The sequence below is a fragment of the Zingiber officinale genome, chromosome 3A (genome assembly GCF_018446385.1).
Source record: "Zingiber officinale cultivar Zhangliang chromosome 3A, Zo_v1.1, whole genome shotgun sequence".
NCBI classification, from domain to species: Eukaryota; Viridiplantae; Streptophyta; class Magnoliopsida; order Zingiberales; family Zingiberaceae; genus Zingiber; species Zingiber officinale.
Window position 1 is genome coordinate 49,221,596 of NC_055990.1, and position 17,529 is coordinate 49,239,124.

Consider the following 17,529-nt stretch of genomic DNA (forward strand, 5'->3'; position numbering starts at 1 on the left):
GAGAAATAGATCCGCTGAAAATAATGAAGAAAAGACATTTCAAACTTCTCATGTGAAGGGGGAGATGGGGAAAAAAAGAAAGAAGACTTTGTTGGCAGAGGTCATGGAAGTAGAGGTTTTCGTGATAGAGGATGTGGCAGAGGAAGAAGTCATTTTAATGGACAAGAGGGGCAATTCAACGAGGATTAAAAATGAAATAAAAATTCCATTCAGTGTTATGGTTGCAGAAGATTTAGGTATATAAAGGTAAATTGTAGAAATGGCTCACGAGCAAATTATGTGAAAGAAGAAAACGAGGAAAATAAGTTATTTATAGTTCATTCTCATTCTAATGAAGTTCAAAATGATACTTGATTTTTGGATAGTGAATGTTTGAATCACATGACTAGCAAAAAGTCATTATTTAAAGAGAATGATGAATCACAGAAGATGGTAGTAAGACTTGGAGATAATAAGTAGATACAAGTCGAAGGCAAAGGCATTATTGTTGTAGAGATCAGCGATGGTAAAGTAAAATTACTTTATAATATCTATTTTGTTCCTAGTTTGGCACATAGTTTGTTAAGTGTTGGGCAATTGATGATGGATAGCTATGCAATTTCATTTGATAATGGAACTTGTTTTATTTCTAACAAATATTTTAAACATTCTATTGTCAGCATGTAAATGACAAAAAATAAGATGTTTACACTAAAGATATCTAATGTGGGAAACCAAGTTTTTATTGCTAGTGAAGATGATGAATCCAAGATGTGGCACTTAAGATATGGGCATCTCAACATCAAAGGCATACAACTTTTAAGTCAGAAAGGTATGGTCTTTGGATTACATCAAATTAGTTTTCTTGGTTTATGTGAATGATGTGTTTTTGGAAAACAAACAAGGAATCCTTTTCCAAGTAGGCAATCATGGAGAGATTTAGAATGCCTTGAGTAAATTCACATCGATTTATGTGGTCCTATGAGAACTCATCGTTTGGTGGGAGTAAATATTTTTTAATGTTTACTGATGATTTTAGTCGAATGAGTTGGGTATATTTTCTAGCAAACAAATCAGAGATTTTTGAAACTTTTAGAAAATTCAAGGCTCTTGTGGAAAATTATAAGGGTATCTTAATAAAGACTCTTCATCTAAATCGAGGAGGTGAGTTCTTATCTAAAAAATTTAATAAATTTGTGAAGAACATGGTATTTACAGGGAGTTGACAATGCCTTATACACCCGAGCAAAATGGTGTCACCAAATGGAAAAAAATCTAACCGTTGTAGAAATAGCTAGAAGTTTGATAAATATCAGAGGACTTCCAATCTTTTCTAGGCTAAACTAGTGACTACATCAGTCTACTTGTTGAATATTTCTCCAACAAGGGTCATTTTGAATCAAACACCATATGAAGCATGGAGAGGTAGAAATCCATCAATAAATCACTTGAGAATTTTTTTATTGTATTGCATATGCTTTGATTAACTCTCAATTTTGTCATAAACTTGAGAAGAAATCTGAAAAATACATATTTATTGAATATTGCAATCAATCAAAAGCATGTTGATTGAATAATCCTTTTACTGGCAAATTAATTATAAGGAGAGATGCAGATTTTGATAAAGATTCAAGATGAAATTGGAATACATAAGGTGAAGAGACTCAAGTTCATATCTCAATGGAGAATAGAACTCCAACAATAGAAGGTGTTGAATCATCTCCTTTAGGATCACTAGCTTCCTCACCATCAAATTCAAGAAGTAATAGTTTATCTTCTTTACAAGAATGTTTTGATGAAGCACCTCTAGCAAAGGTTAGACATTTGAGAGAAATCTATGAGTCAAGTCAATTTTCTCTTTTTGTTATAGACCCTACAATCTTTGAAGAAGCAATAACAAAGGAGGAATGAAGGCATGCAATGAAAGAAGAGTTAATCGTAATCCATAAAAATGAAATGTAGAAGATGGTGGATCTACCTGAAGCCAAGAATATGACTGGTCTCAAGTGGGTATTTAAAACAAAATATCATGCTGATGGAATCATTCAAAAACACAAGGTCGGGTTTGTTGCAAAAGGGTATTTACAACAACAAGGTATTGATTTCAAAGAAACTTTTTCTCTAATTGCTAGATTTGAAATTGTGAGAATTATCCTAGAATTAGATGCACAATTGCATTGGCATGTTTACCAATTGGATGTTAAATCTGCATTTCTAAATGACAATTTGCAAGAAGAAGATTATGTAGCCCAACTAGAAGGTTTTATAATTAAAGGCAAAGAGACAAAAGTGTACAAATTGAGAAAGATACTTTATGGGTTAAAACAAGTCCCATAAGCATGATATAGCAAGATTGATGGCTATTTCAACAAAATGGTTTCATGATAAGTGAAAATGAACTCACTTTTTATGTGAAGAAATAAGGTAGAAATGATTATCTTATTGTGTGTCTTTATGTCGATGATATAATATATATGAGCTCATCTGATTTTCTACTAACCGATTTTAAATCTAATATGACGAAGAGATTTGAGATGTCAATTATGGGAATATTGCATTATTTTCTTGGTCTTGAAGTGAAGCAAGGAGTTGATGAAATTTTTATCCCACAAAGAAAATATGCGACATATCTTCTTAAAAGGGTTAGTTTACTCAATTACAATCTAGCTACTATGCCCATGAATATAAATGAGAAGTTACAAATGGAAGATGGTTTAGAGAAAGTTAATGCAAATTTTAGAAGTTTGGTTAAAGGTTTAATTTATTTAACTCATACTAGACAAGATATTATTTTTTCTATTGGTGTAATTTCTAGATTTATGCAAAATTCTACAAAGCATCATCTGGGAGTAGTTAAAAATATTTTATGTTATATTGTTGAAACTGTGGATTATGGGATTTGGTACACTAGAGTTTCAAATTTTGATCTTTATAGATTCACTGATAATGATTGGGCAAATTCAGTGGATGATTGAAAGAGTATCTCGGTTAGCATTTTTAATCTTAGATTAGGAGCAATTTTATGAAGTCCAAAGAAGCAAGTTACTATAGCTTTATCATCTTCAAAAGCAGAATATGTAACAGCAACTTTAACAACATATCAAACAGTTTGGGTTAAAGGATTACTTGTAGATCTTCACCAACAACAAAAAGATGCAATTATTATTTTTGGTGATAATAAGGCGACAATTGTAATGGCAAAAAATACAGGTTTTCATGCTAAGACTAAACATATTAATATTTGTCCACATTTCATTCAAGACTTAGTTGCATATAATGAAATTATGTTGAAGCACTGCAGCACACATGAACAAGTGGCAGATATCTTGACGAAGTCACTTCCAAGAGATAAATTTATTTATTTTATATCATGTCTTGATGTTTGTAATTTTGAATGGAAATCCTAAACCCTAAAATGACTCAAAAAATATTTGAGTTATTGGATTGATGAGATGATAATTAGTGGTAGTAATGTTAGGTAGTGGTTAAAGAAAAATATTTATATTTAATGTATCTTCATTAGTTGTGTTAATGAGATATGATAGTTGAGTTAGTGGGATAGAATTATGAAGTTAGTGATCTTTCATTAGTTATGTAAGTAGTTTATAAATATACTATGTATTTTATGAATGAAGTCCACGCGGGATGATCTAATGGCTAGCGTATGAAATGTACAACAGCCGGCGACTTCATCGATTTTTTCATTTTTCCTTCCTCCTTATGCTATTTCACTTCCGTCCCCTCTTCATTCTAGAGAGATTTTTTTCACTTCCTTTCTCCTCGTTTTTCTTTTTTCTTCCTTTCCTTCTTTATTTCCTTTCTCAATCCACGCCATTAAACAGAGCATTGTGCGTGTAAGTTTGTAGTATCCGGTTCAACATCTTAGGATATCCACTTCTTCGACTTCTAGATCATTCAACTTTGAATAGACATTGTCCAAGTCAGCCATCCATCTTAACCAAAGTTTTCAATCTCAATAATATTTTTTATATAATTGTTAAAATAATTTTAAATTATGGAAAGTACATTTTAATATTATAGTATATTCTTGTGAAAGAAAAAAAAAATAATATTATTGCACTACCAATAACTCACATTTTATTTAATTAAAATTATATATAGCTATCAAAGTACTTATCTTTTTAATGACAAAAACACCTTGGCAGCCTTACATTTAATATCATATTTTAACTCCCTAGATAATCCCGTTTAGAATCGGTAACCTGTAGACTCTTGATGAACTGGCTGAGAGTTTGATTGGAAGACAACTTCGACAAGAGAACGCCTATAACCACCAACAGGAGAGAAAAAATCTTCAATATAAGATGACGTAATAAGAAAAGGGCAAATAAGATTAAGTCAGAACTAAGAAAGAAAAATAAGATGACGTAATAAGAAAAGGGCAATGGACTTCTTCTATCCGATCAACCTTAGTTGATCGAGAGATGTGGAGAGTAGAGTCCGTAAACATCTCACTGATTTAGGGAGCTGCCCCTGAGCTATGCCGACCGGCCCAAGCTGACTTACATGGGAAGATCCTAACAAAGAGATTACTTATCCTATCTTAAATTTTGACTGTCGTCTATTTTGACCCACTCACCTTTAGACCCTCTCCTGAGGCTCCCTCCCCCATTCATCGTATCACTAGATATTATAATTATAATGTTTTTACCTAACAAAGAATGTCATATGATATTTAAATATACTTTTATATATCTCCCTGACCAACTCGTCGTGCCCTGCGAGGCTTAACGAAGACGTTTGGTCATTACGATAATTGTGGTAATGAAGACGTTGGTAGCTACAACACTTTCGTGAGGTCAAACGTAATTGTCATTATCACCCTTGTTATTTAGCACCACCAAGATTTTGGCAGCTTGTTTTAAAATGCTCGCCCTGTAGTCATGTATAAGCATTGAATTCTATTCGTCGCACATGTAAATGCTCACCATTTTTATTAATATTTTTATTGGACAGCGGCTGCCTTTATCAATTTTTTTTTTTACAAATAAACTCATTCGGATAAAATTCCCAATCTACCCTTAGCCGATGCATGATTTGCAAATTAAAAAAGCATATAATGCCCAATAAATTGTTTTTAAAAATAATTTGTTGAGTGTTTTAATGCATTTCATTGTAAAATAAACCTAAAACAATATCAAAATTTTGATAAATTGGTTTGAAGAAAAACTTTGTTGGGTGTGAAAATATAAAGAAGAGTACAAATTAATTTCCAAATGAACTAGTTGATTTATGTCGACACAAAATATAAAGAATATTCAATAAGATAATTTTAAAATTAGCTCGCTGAGTATTATATATATTTGTCATCAAACAAGTTGATTCTTAAATGATTCTATTTATTAATCCATTTATGATGAAATGAACTTTAAAATGTATTTCATGTGTATGATTTCATACAAAATATTATTCTAAAAACAACAGCAAGTTATTAAATTGGGCGTTGGTTGGATTCAATAAGAGAAAGATGGATGTGGTTGAAAAACTAACATAATTTATTAAATTGCTAGTACGAATGAATTAGCAAATTTAATGTTCAATTCCATAAAAAGTTATTTATATTTGTTTAATATCAACCTATTAATATCTAACTTAATCGGACTCAAATAAAAAGGACAGTTGGTGCACAAATCCCTCGCTATGTGGGTCCCAAGTAATAAATTCAGTATAAATAATAACCTAGTTAATTTTAAAGTCAGTTTGACCTACCTAATTAATAAATAATTCTGCTACTATATAAAACCTAATTTAATTAACTTATTTTGAAATTGTATTAATAAGAATTCGGTTAAAAGCAAATAAAATTAATGAAAAAATAAATAAATTAATTTTTTAATCAATTGAATTAATTAAATTTTTTAATAAAAACTAAATCGATAAAACTGATAAAATATTCATTAATTTGATAAAAATTAAATTAACTAAAAAATTTTAATTAATGATGGATTTAATTAAAATTAAAATTAAAATTAATTATGATTTTATTGTGAGAAATTTTTTAATTTAATTTTACATTCGATTTAATCGAATAAAAAATTTAAAATTTAAAATAAATTTAAAAATCTAATATTTAAAAAAAACATCTGAATTATCAAAAGAACCAAATCAAAATTTTAAATTCCATCTATTTATTTATTCAATTTAATCGATTTTTCCATCTCGTGGACCTTTCTTTATCCCTCTTGTTTTCCCTCAACTCTCACCTACATGATTTGGCTATGTAATTTAAATCAGCCAGGCCATTGTACCGTTTAGGATGAACGATCTGGTGCAACTGTTATAATTTCTTTCCATTCAGATATTGTTGACAATAGAATTTTTTATTAATAATATCAAGTGAAAAATAGGAAAATATATAAAATAAGAAATTATATAAAATATTAAAAAGTAAATAAGTATTTTTTAATAATAATTATTCTCTAATAATTAAAAAAATAAATAAATATTTCTTAATAATAATTATTCCCTAATCAATAGAAAAACATAAGTATTTACTAATAATAATAATTATTTCCTAATACATCCCTTCAAGATTGTGTTCTAAAAATGATATCAATCTTGCAAATAGTAAATAGCCGAGGTCGAGAAAGCGACTTGGTAATTGCATTAGTCAACTGATTCTCATCAGGAATATGAGTAACTCGTAATTCGGATGTCTGCACCAGATCACGAACAAAGTGATAGTCAATAGCCAGTTGCTTCATCCGAGAATGAAAACAAGATTACCTGAGAGATAGGTGGCACCCAAATTATTAGTGAAAAACACAGTAGGCGTGGTAACCGGAAGAAGCGGGTCTGTCAAAAGTGACTTAATCCATTAGATCTCAGACATCGCAGAGGCAATAACGCGATATTCAGTCTCAGTCGAAGAGCACGCAACCGTGTGCTGTTTAGTAGATTTTCAGGAAACCGGATTAGCACCTAGAAAAATAATAAATGCACTTGTAGAACACCGATGATCTGGATCTCCTGCCCAGTCCGCATTGGAGAAACCATGAAGAGTAAGAGATGTATCCGCAAGAAGATGAATGCCAAGGTCCCTAATACCATTGAGATACCGAAGTAGACGATTCATAGCGCCCCATTACATCTCTGAAGGAGCATAGATAAACTATGAGAGCATGTTGACGGTAAAGAAAATATCAGGACGAGTCATACGTGTTGGTGCAATATCCTGTGGGTCAGGTTGACCTAGTTGACTAAACTTGAGTTGACTCAAGCTTGAGTCTTGATGTTTGGGTTTCGATGTTTGATAATACATGGAGATTGCAGATGCAATCGTCCGATTAGGGAGATTGTTGATACAATTCCCCTTTGGTCAAGGACTGACCAGTTTGATGTAAAGAAGAGTCAAGTAGGTCAAGGTTGACCGGATACTTGACTGGGAAAGTCCTAACTGGATGTTAGGCAGTTGAAAAATCCTGGTGAGTGAAGTCAGGTGAAAGACCTAGTGAGTGAAGCTAAGCAGGTGAAAGTCCTGGTGAGTGAAGCCGAGCAGTGGGAAAATCCTGGTGAATTAAGCCAGGTGAAAATCCTAGTGAGTGAAACTAGTTGAAAGTCCTGATGAGTGAAGCCAGACAGATAGAAAGCCCTAGTGAGTGAAGCTAGGCAGAAGGAAAGTCCTAGTGAGTGAAGCTAGGCAGATGGAAAGACTTGGTGAGTGAAGTCGGCACGTGGAAATCCAGGTGGGTCAAAGTTGACCAGACACTTGGTGTTGGGAAGCCCAAGTAGGTCAAAAGATTGACTGGATACTTGGCACGAGAAAATCCGAATGGGTCAAAAGTGACCAGACATCTGGTGGAAGTGGAAGTCCAAGTGGGTTATGGAGGACCAAATACTTGCCACGAGACGGTAAGTCCAAGTGGGTCAAGGTTGACCGGACACTTAGCACAAAGGAAAAATTCCAAGTGGGTCAAAGGATTGACCGGACACTTGGTGAAGAAGTCCCAGCAGGTCAAGGTTGACCGGATGCTAGGCACGAGGAGTCCCAACAAGTCACGGTTGACTGGATGTTGGGCTTGGGACACCTTAGACTTGACTCGAGCAAGCTAGGGTTGGTCAATTTAATCAAGTGATCAAATTGGACCGAGCTGAATCGATCAACTGATCGATTAGGCATAGTGTTGCGACAAACAACATCCCAATCGATCAGCTGATCGATTGGGAAGAAATGTCGTGAGCACAGAACGGTCCCCAATCGATCAGCCAATCGATTGGGTACCGCCAATCGACCGACCGATCGATTGGGGGTTGGAAATCGTGAGAGAGATGAATCGATCAGGCGATCGATTCATGCCATTTCCTAGAGAGCACAGAAGAAGGCTAAATTGATCAACTGATAGATTCAGCCTCCCAATCGATCGACCGATCGATTGGGAGATGACCGTTGCGCAGGATAAAGTCGTTGTCGAACGTCTTCCGCCGCATCTCTTCCTCTCCACTTCTTGCGATGATTTCTCACAAATTCACGCCAGATCTTGAAGCTTCTTGGAGTAAAGTGTTGCTGCACTTCCAAGGTCAAGAGGTGTTCCATACAAGGAGAAAAAAGCTAGGGTTTTGTAAATCTTGTAAGATTTGTATTGTATAAGCTTGTTTTTTTCTTTCTTCTTGTATTGAGAGGTTGTACAAGGCTTCTCTGCCTTCGATAGTTTCCGAGAATGAGTATTTTATTAGTGGATGAGTAAGTGAGGGGTCGGATCCTTGAATTAGTCACTTCTTCTTGAGGTGAATACCAAGTAAATCCTAGCGTTAGCGTTGTGAGTGTGCTTTGTGTGTATTTCCACTACATATCATCATCATCAAAGCAAGACAACGAAGCGCGACGAGCTATTCAACCCCCAACCCCTCTAGCTACAAATCGAATGAGATGTTGTAAGCTCCCAACCACTTGTCGGAACTTAGTCACATAAAAAAATGAAGACCCATCATGTAAAGTAAGACAAGACCCAACAACAATAAGAGTGGAGATCGGCTTGGAGTCAAGCATGTTGTGTTTGGAGAGAAGATCAATTACATACTTTTGCTAAGATAAGAGAAGACCATTTGAGGTTGGGTGAACCTTAACACCGCAGAAGAGAGAAAACCCCCCAAGATCCTTAATCGTAAATTTTGCATGAAGTTTACATACTATGATGTCAACAGAAAAAGCATCACTCCTTGTAATGATTAGATTATCAACATATACAAGAAAATAGATAAGAGTACTGATCCGGTGGTAAGGTAGGGCCCTGCCCCGCAGGAGGTCGGCGCCACGTGGAAGGTCAAACTCAAGGCGGTCAACACCCCAGGCTAGCGTCCGATCGGGCGACCCATTAGTTGGTCAGACTAAGGAATGGCCGGTCCGACGTTATTACAACTCGGTCTCACACCAAGCTTCCGACGCTCAAAAGACTATCACCAAATTAGGCGTCGACCGACAAGTCATGTGCCGAGCGGCAAGACATGTGTCAGGTGGGCATTTCAATCGGCCAAAGATCATATCACAGCCAATGAAATGGAAACATGACCCCGCAAGCCTAGACAGCGGAAGTAGCTGAGCGACCACCCACTCAACCCACTAGCAGACAAAAGCTGACCGAGCGGCCCACTCGCTCGCCCCACTAGTAGACAAAAACTGGCCGAGCGGCCCACTTGCTCGCCCCACTAGCAGACAAAGGCAGGATCAATTGATATCCTCCTCGAGACTCATGTCATAGACAAACAGCATGGTCGGCGGCATGATCAGTCAAAGAATCGTACGACAGAAGCTTCAACTGTCTTGTCAGGATATGCTCGAGCTGTTGAGGTATGGTATCAGGTACACTTTTCTGACACATCCTATCAGGAAAAGCTTGGAGATGCGTGCATGCCTCGAGGAGTGTACATGTGCACCCCTGGGAGCCCTATATAAAGGACCCCAAGCTTTAATGAAGGTATGCTCATTCTACTGTAGCTACAGTTACGCTGCCACTTTCGTTTCTTTGCTTACTTGCTGCTTTCGCCGGAGATCTGACTTGAACGTCAGAGGGCCATCGCCGGGGAACCACTCCTTGGCTCGGCACTGACGCTTTGTGCTTGCAGGCTAGTCTCATTGGAGGTCCACTCCCGGTCAACAGGAGTACAACATCCCCAGCATCTGTCACCTCGACTTTCGGACAGGATCAAATTTGGCGCCGTCTGTGGGAACACATCTGCATCCGAGCCGAGAGGATGGAAGAAGTTGGACGACTCCACACGATGACGCTCACTCAAGTAATCCTTTTCCACCGACGATTAAGCGGCGACCTTAAACCTGAGACTCCATCAAATCGTCGAGCGGTGACGTTAAACCCATGTATCCATCGACGGTTGAGCGGCGACCTTAAACCCGAGACTCCATCAAATCATCGAGCGGCGACATTAAACCCAGGTCTCTACCGATGGTCGAGCGGCGACCTTAAACCCGAGACTCCATCAAATCGTCGAGCGGCGACGTTAAACTCAGGTCTCCACCGACGGTCAAGCAGCGACCTTAAACCCGAGACTCCATCAAATTGTTGAGCGGCGACGTTAAACCCAGGTTTCCACCTATGGTCGAGCGGCGACCTTAAACCCGAGATTCCATCAAATCTTCGAGCGGCGATGTTAAACTCAGGTCTCCACCGACGGTCGAGCGGCGACTTTAAACTTAAGACTTCATCAAATCGTCGAGCGGCAACGTTAAACCCCGGAGTCGAGCGACGACTATAAACCCCAGAGTCGAGCGACGACTATAAACCCTAGAGTCGAGCAACAACCTTAAAACCTAGAGGTATGACCTTGATGAATCTATCAATGATTGAAATGCGAGCATGACACCCCTTCGGGGCTATATGGTCAAAAGCTTTGTGATAAACAAACAAACATGTGAGGAAGAACTGCAAAATTACTTCATTGATAATAAACCAAAAGCTATCGAGCGGTAGTCAAACATTCAAAGGTTGACAAAATCCCTCCTCATTCAAGATAGTCGAAGACTTCGTCCGACATCGAGTCGTTCAGCTGAGCCCGGTCGATGACGCCGTCAGTTAGAGAGCCTGAGATATGTCCATTCTCCTGCAACTGGTTGAACGTCCCAGTTATGGCCAGCTCAAAACTCCGGACGACCCTGTTAACAACTTTATCAGTGAATTTCTCTGAGCGGAGGTATTTTTGCTTCATGGTCTCGAAGCGGTTCGGTTTGGCGTCCTGATAAGTCTTCAGGGCAGCGCGAGAAAACTCTAGAGCACCTTCAAGGGTCCTCACTTGTCCTTGAAGATCAGCCTCCCTAGCTGAACGACTGTCCTGTTTGGCGATCAAAAAGTTCGCCGCCTCCTTGAGCTGCTCGGCTAATTTCCGAGCCTCCTGGTTCTTCAACTCCAGGTCAGCTATGGCTCGGTTCTTTTTATTGTTGGCAGCTTGCTCGATCTTCTTATCGTAGGTTTTTATTTGAGTCTCGAGTCGACCCAGCATGATGGCCTGATCGGCAGACTTTTTCCTCTCAGCCTCCAGGAGTTTATTGGCCTTCTCCAGATTGGCCTACAGTTGGGCAATGGATGACCCCTGGGATGATGATGCTCCACCGAAAATCTTGAGCTTCTTGAGCTCATCCTTCACAAGCGCCAACCGCCAAGCGCCGGCACATCGCCACACTCTCCACCCAGTATTGTCGCCGAACTAAAAAACGTTAATGTTGAATGGAGGTAAAACCATGAATTGATCATTGCATACATACCCCGGTGGACATCTGCAGGTGGCTGTTGGCGAGTAGCTGGGGCGGCATTATTGCGGCGCATGCTTTGGCCTCCTCTCAAACCTTGGCGAGCGGCCCGCGGATGAATATCTGATGTTCGGGAGTTTACAGTTGATCGTCGGCCGCCAGGAACTCCTCCGTTGGGAGGTGGAGAATGGTCGTCATAGATCAGCGGCCGCTCAGGCCAATTGAGCTGATGCCGCGGGACTAGAGGACTGATCGACTGATGCCGGAAGAATGCCGGATCGCAGGATCCTCCGCTGAGCTGGAGGGAGAGACGCGATCGGCTGGGCAGCAAATAGGTCCGGTCACAGATTGGCCAGTAAAGGGGTCTGGTCGAAAGAAATGGCTTCCGCTGTCTCGGGAGCTGCCCCAGAGGAAGTGCCTCCTCGCTCTGAAGAGCACACCGTCGAGGTAGCAAAATGGGACAGGGTGGTCATGCGATGTCTTTTGCTCTTGAAGAGGGGAACTTCATCGCCAGAGGACCCCGAGCCTTCGGCCTGGGTGGCAGGCTGCGTCTCAAAAGGGATGGGGTTAACCGTTGGTTCAGTGTGGGGCGTCCGATCGGCGGCACCTCCTCCTTCAATTGGCGTCGCCTCGCTCTCTCCCTCATGAGACCTGACCGGAGTCAGGCCGAGGTTCACCATCTCCTTTGCCATTGCCGCCTCTATCTTGGTGTTCTTCGGCTTCATCAAAACGGTTGCCCAGGCGCGCATCATTATGTCAGCTTCAAAAGAAAGAATCAATCGGTTAGACTCAAGAGAAGAAGGCTGCGAAATTCCATACCTAGGCTACTCGGAAGCTTCGTTCGGATGGGGCTTAGCTAGAACATATACATCACCCCCTCTAGCAGCAGCTTGTGAATGTCGAACCTTTGGCCGACCAGCATGTTAGCCGCGTGAAGGTAGTCCAGCTGACCCCAAACTTTTTCAAGTCTGGTTGAGGCGGGAGTCCGACCTGCCACTTGGTGCAGAAGCTCGGCCGCTCGGGGAGGCGCAAGTAGAAAAAGTAATCTTTCTAATTTTTATTGGAAGATGACATTTTGTCAAAAAAGACCAAATCGACCTGAGACTGGAAGAGGTAAGTGCCAAACTCAGATTGGTTGGGTTAATAGAAGTAATGGAATACCTGAGGTGTTAGGGGAATACTGTGCACCTTGAACAGCATGACCACGTTGCACAAGAGGCGAAAGGAATTTGGGACGAGCTACGCTAAAGGGGCGCGGAAGTAGTTACAGACCTCAATTATGAAATGATGGATGGGGAATCGAAGACCGGCCACGAACTGGTCTTTGAAAAAATAGACAGTGTCGATCGACGAGTCATGGGGTCGATCGGACGGGGAGGCTAGGATTAGCTCATAGTCAGAAGGAAGGTCAAAGGCATTTACGAGGCTCGCAGCGTCGCCCGCGTCAAACCAAGTCTCCATGGTGTTGTACCAGAGACCGGGAGTGGGGTCGGACGGTTGAGACGAGCTCGCCATCGCCGGAAAATCGAAAAATAGAAAGCTCAACGGATGAAGGAAGGAAAAGTGCAAAATGGTTGCCGGAATAGTAGCGTGGCGGAGAAAGAACAGTGAAAGACCAACGACGGAAAGGTGTGGGGAGGCTTACAGGGAAGAAAAAGGGGGCCGCGGAGAACAGTGGATCGCCGCCGAGGAGCGCAGGATCGCCAGAGCACTGGTCACTCGATGTCGCTGACAACCTCTGGGAAAGGAGACGCAAAGTGGGGACGAAGGCGGTGTCGAGACCTTATAAAGGTTGGGCTCCGCCGATCGGAGCCGTCCGATCTACGTCACGGGAATTGGAGGGCAGATCCAGTCATTGAATTCAAACCGTCAAACGCCACATCGGTGTCTGTCGCCTCGGACGTGCTGTGACTGCAACGGTGACACATGGCACGCTCTTACAGGACAGCATTTAATGGGCGCCATCATTAGGCGTGGACGCGCGCTCGGCCTTAATGGGGATGATTTGCACGAATTCTGAAGATATTCGGATTACGTCAGCATTGACCGAGTGGGTCGCACTCATCCAAAGACGCCGAAGGAAGAATCTTCCAAGTGTAAACCCTCAGAACGCCGAGCGGCCCAGAAGATCAGTCCTACATAGACCGGTCGGGGTCCAACTAGCCTCATAGCTGATCGGCCAACCGATCTCCAGACTACTTGTCCAGTCAGTCGGACTTGCAGCCTCCTTCAACTAGACTTAGGGGAAGGCATGTGATCCGGTGGTAAGGTAGAACCCCACCCCGTAGGAGTTCAGCGCCACGTGGAAGGTCAAAGTCAAGGCGATCAACACCCCAGGCTAGCGTCCGACCGAGCAACCCCATCAGCCGATCAGACTAAGGAATGGTCGGTCCGATATTATTACAGCTCGGTTTCACACCAAGCTTCCGACTCTCAAAAAACTATCACCAAATTAGGCGCCGACCGACAAGTCATGTGTCAAGCGATGGGACATGTGACAGGCGGGCATTCCGATCGGCCAAAAATCAAATCATAGCCAACGAAACGGAAACATGACCCCGCAAGCCTAGACAGCAGAAGTAGCCGAGCGACCACCCGCTTGGCCCACTAGCAGACAAAAACTGGTTGAGCGGCCCACCCGCTCGGTCCATTAGCAGACAAAGGCAGGATCGACTGATATCCTCCTCGAGACCAGTGCTGTAGATAGATAGTATAGTCGGCGGCATGATCAGGCAAAGAATCGTACGACAGAAGCTTCCACTGTCTTGTTAGGATATGCTCGAGTTGTTGAGGTATGGTGTCAAGTATACTTTTCTGACACATCCTATTAGGAAAACTTTGGAGATGCGTGCACGCCTCGAGGAGCGTGCATGCACACTCCTAGGAGCCCTATATAAAGGACCCCAAGCTTCAATGAAGGTATGCTCATTTTACTGTAGCTACAGTTATGCTGCCACTTTCGTTTCTTTGCTTACTTGCTGCTTTCACCGAAAGTTTGACTTGAGTGTCGGAGGGTCATCACTGGGGAACCACTCCCTGGCTCGGCACTGACGCTTTGTGCTTGCAGGCTAGTCTCGTTGGAGGTCCACACCCGATTAACAAGAGCACCACATCCCCACCGTCTGTCACCTCAACTTTCGGACAGGATCAAGTACCATCCTAAAAATAAACAATTAAGGAGGTGTCAACCTGAGATGGAACAAAGCCAAGAGAGGCCAAGAAAGTGTAAAGCTCCAAATACCAAGTGCGCGGAGCCTGCTGCAAGCTATAAAGCGCCTTATGCAAATGAAATACATGATTCGGAAACTCAGCACTGCGTGTACCCGAAGGTTGCATCATATAAACCTCTTTTTCAAGGTGATCATGAAGAAATGCATTGTTGACATCAAGTTGGCGAAGACATCACCCCCGATTCATAGCCAGACTAAGAACAATGCACATTGTTACCAGATTAATAACATGACTAAATGTATCATGAAAGTCAACACTAGGATGTTGATGAAAACCCTTAGCAACAAAACGAACCTTATACCGATCAATTAAGCCATCAGAATTATGCTTAATGCGAAACACCCACCTGTTACCCACAAGATTTTGGTCTAGAGAAGGCGAGACAAGAGTCCAAGTCTGATTACAATGAAGAGCATCATATTCTTCATGCATGGTTTGTACCCAATTCGGATATTTGAGCGTCTGCGTAACAAAAGAGAGCTCACAGGATTATGGAAGGCTAGTATAAACAAGATACTTTGGATTGAGTTTGTAGATGACATATTTGGAGCAAGTTTACATGAGATATTGGTTTTGAGAAGCGAGAGGGGGATAGAGAGGCGGGGGCTAGAGGGTCAGTCACTACCAGGCGACGTGGATGGCCTGACAATAAGAGATGATGATGATGGCGACGACGATGACAGTGGTGAAGAAGTCGGTTGCTAGCGGCTACAGCTAGTGGCAGGTTGCGGCACTAGTGCCGGAGGGTCCTATGAGAGGACTGGTGCGGCAGAGAGCTCAGAGTCAATATATATTACTGTGGAATTTAAGGTGGAGGTGATGACAAATGGGAAAATATGCTCTACAAACTTAACATGACAAAATACAAAGACTCTTTTGAGAGTGACATTATAGCACAGGAAGGTACTCTAGGTGAGAGAATAGCTAAGGAAGACACAAGAAGTTGACTTAGGATCAAGCTGGTGGTGAGAGTAGGAGTGCAAGCACGAAAAGCATAAATATTCGAAAACTCGAAGCTTAGAAAGATCAGGAACAGTAGTGAACAATTTTCCAAAAGAAGACATGTGAGAAAGACTGACCTTAGGCATGCAATTAATTAAATAGACTGCCACAGCAATGACATAAGGCTAGAAAGTAAGTGGAATAGACGCTCTGTGCAATAAAGTAAGACTAGTTTATTCAATATGACGATGACGATGTTCAGAGTATCCATTGTGTTTAGGAATGTGTGGAAGAGTAGTAAAGTGACTGATGCCATGAATAGAAAGGAGCGAAGGGCTAAAAATTCACCTCCATTGTCAGTGAAGAGTGTTTTAATAGCCATCGAGAACCGATTTTCAACAAGAGTTTTGAATGCAATAAAGGTAGAGTATACATCTAATTTTTTTTACGTAAGGGATAAAGTCATATACTTTGTAAAATGATCAACAAAGATAACATAATACTTAAGTCCATCAAATGATGATATAGGAGATGTCAAAAAATAAAAAATAATAATATCCAAAGGATCACGAGACGAAATACTAGATTTATGAAAAGGCAATTTATGACTCTTATTAATATTGCACGAAGTGCATGAAAATTAGACAAAGTATATGTAGGAAATGAAAGACCCAAGGATAACAAAAAATGTCGCAAAACACCTAATAATGGATGACCTAAAAGACTATCCCATAAGGAAATAGATGAGACAGACACAAAAAAGATAGAATAGGATGATAGCGTAGATGTAAATTTTGGCCAGTTATAGACACCATCTCTATGGACCCCGCTGACCAGTGTCGCTCCCGTACGACGATCCAACACTTGAAAATAGGAATCAAAGAAAAGAAATGTAATAGGATTAGTAGCATAAAGTGCAGCGACAGAAATCAAAATTTTTGACACAGATGGCACAAATAAAATATTAGAGAAAACTAAAGGGAATGATGGAGTGGAAAAAAGAGAAAGAACAAGTGTGTGTAATTGATAGTCCAGAACCATCACCAATGACGACGCTATCATTCCCAGAGTAAGGTTCATACAATAAGAGAGTAGTGAAATCAATGGTGACATGATGAGAGGCGGCAGAGTCAACCACCCATTCACGAGAATCAGATGGAGGTGTAAAATGAACCGCAATGTGTGCAAATGGTGCACTATACGCTGGATGCAAAGTACGCAGAGGAGCCGGTGGAAGTAGAGAAAGCATCGAGGCAGTCATATGACCGCACTGGCGAGCAGAGTAACCTTAGACACTACAGATTTAATAACGCCCAAGAAAACGATTGGGATTGGACATAGCTAGATGTGCAAGAGGACGCGCAAATAGCCCAGGAGTAGACAGGCACGGCTAATGGGACATTGGCGGAATCTGCTGGCGACTACAATGATAGTTTGAATACTGATTACGAGAATTCCCGGCTGGAGCCACAAGAGTAGTCATTGATGTCAAAGATGGAGATGGTGTCGAGACTTTTAACTGGGCTTCATAGCTAAGGAGCTGCTCGAATAGCTCATCAAAGGTAATATGGACGTCATGAACTTCCAGAGCGTGTGAGATATTGTAGTAATCTTGGCTAATATCATTCATGACACGAATGGAGAGCTCATCAAAGTCAACT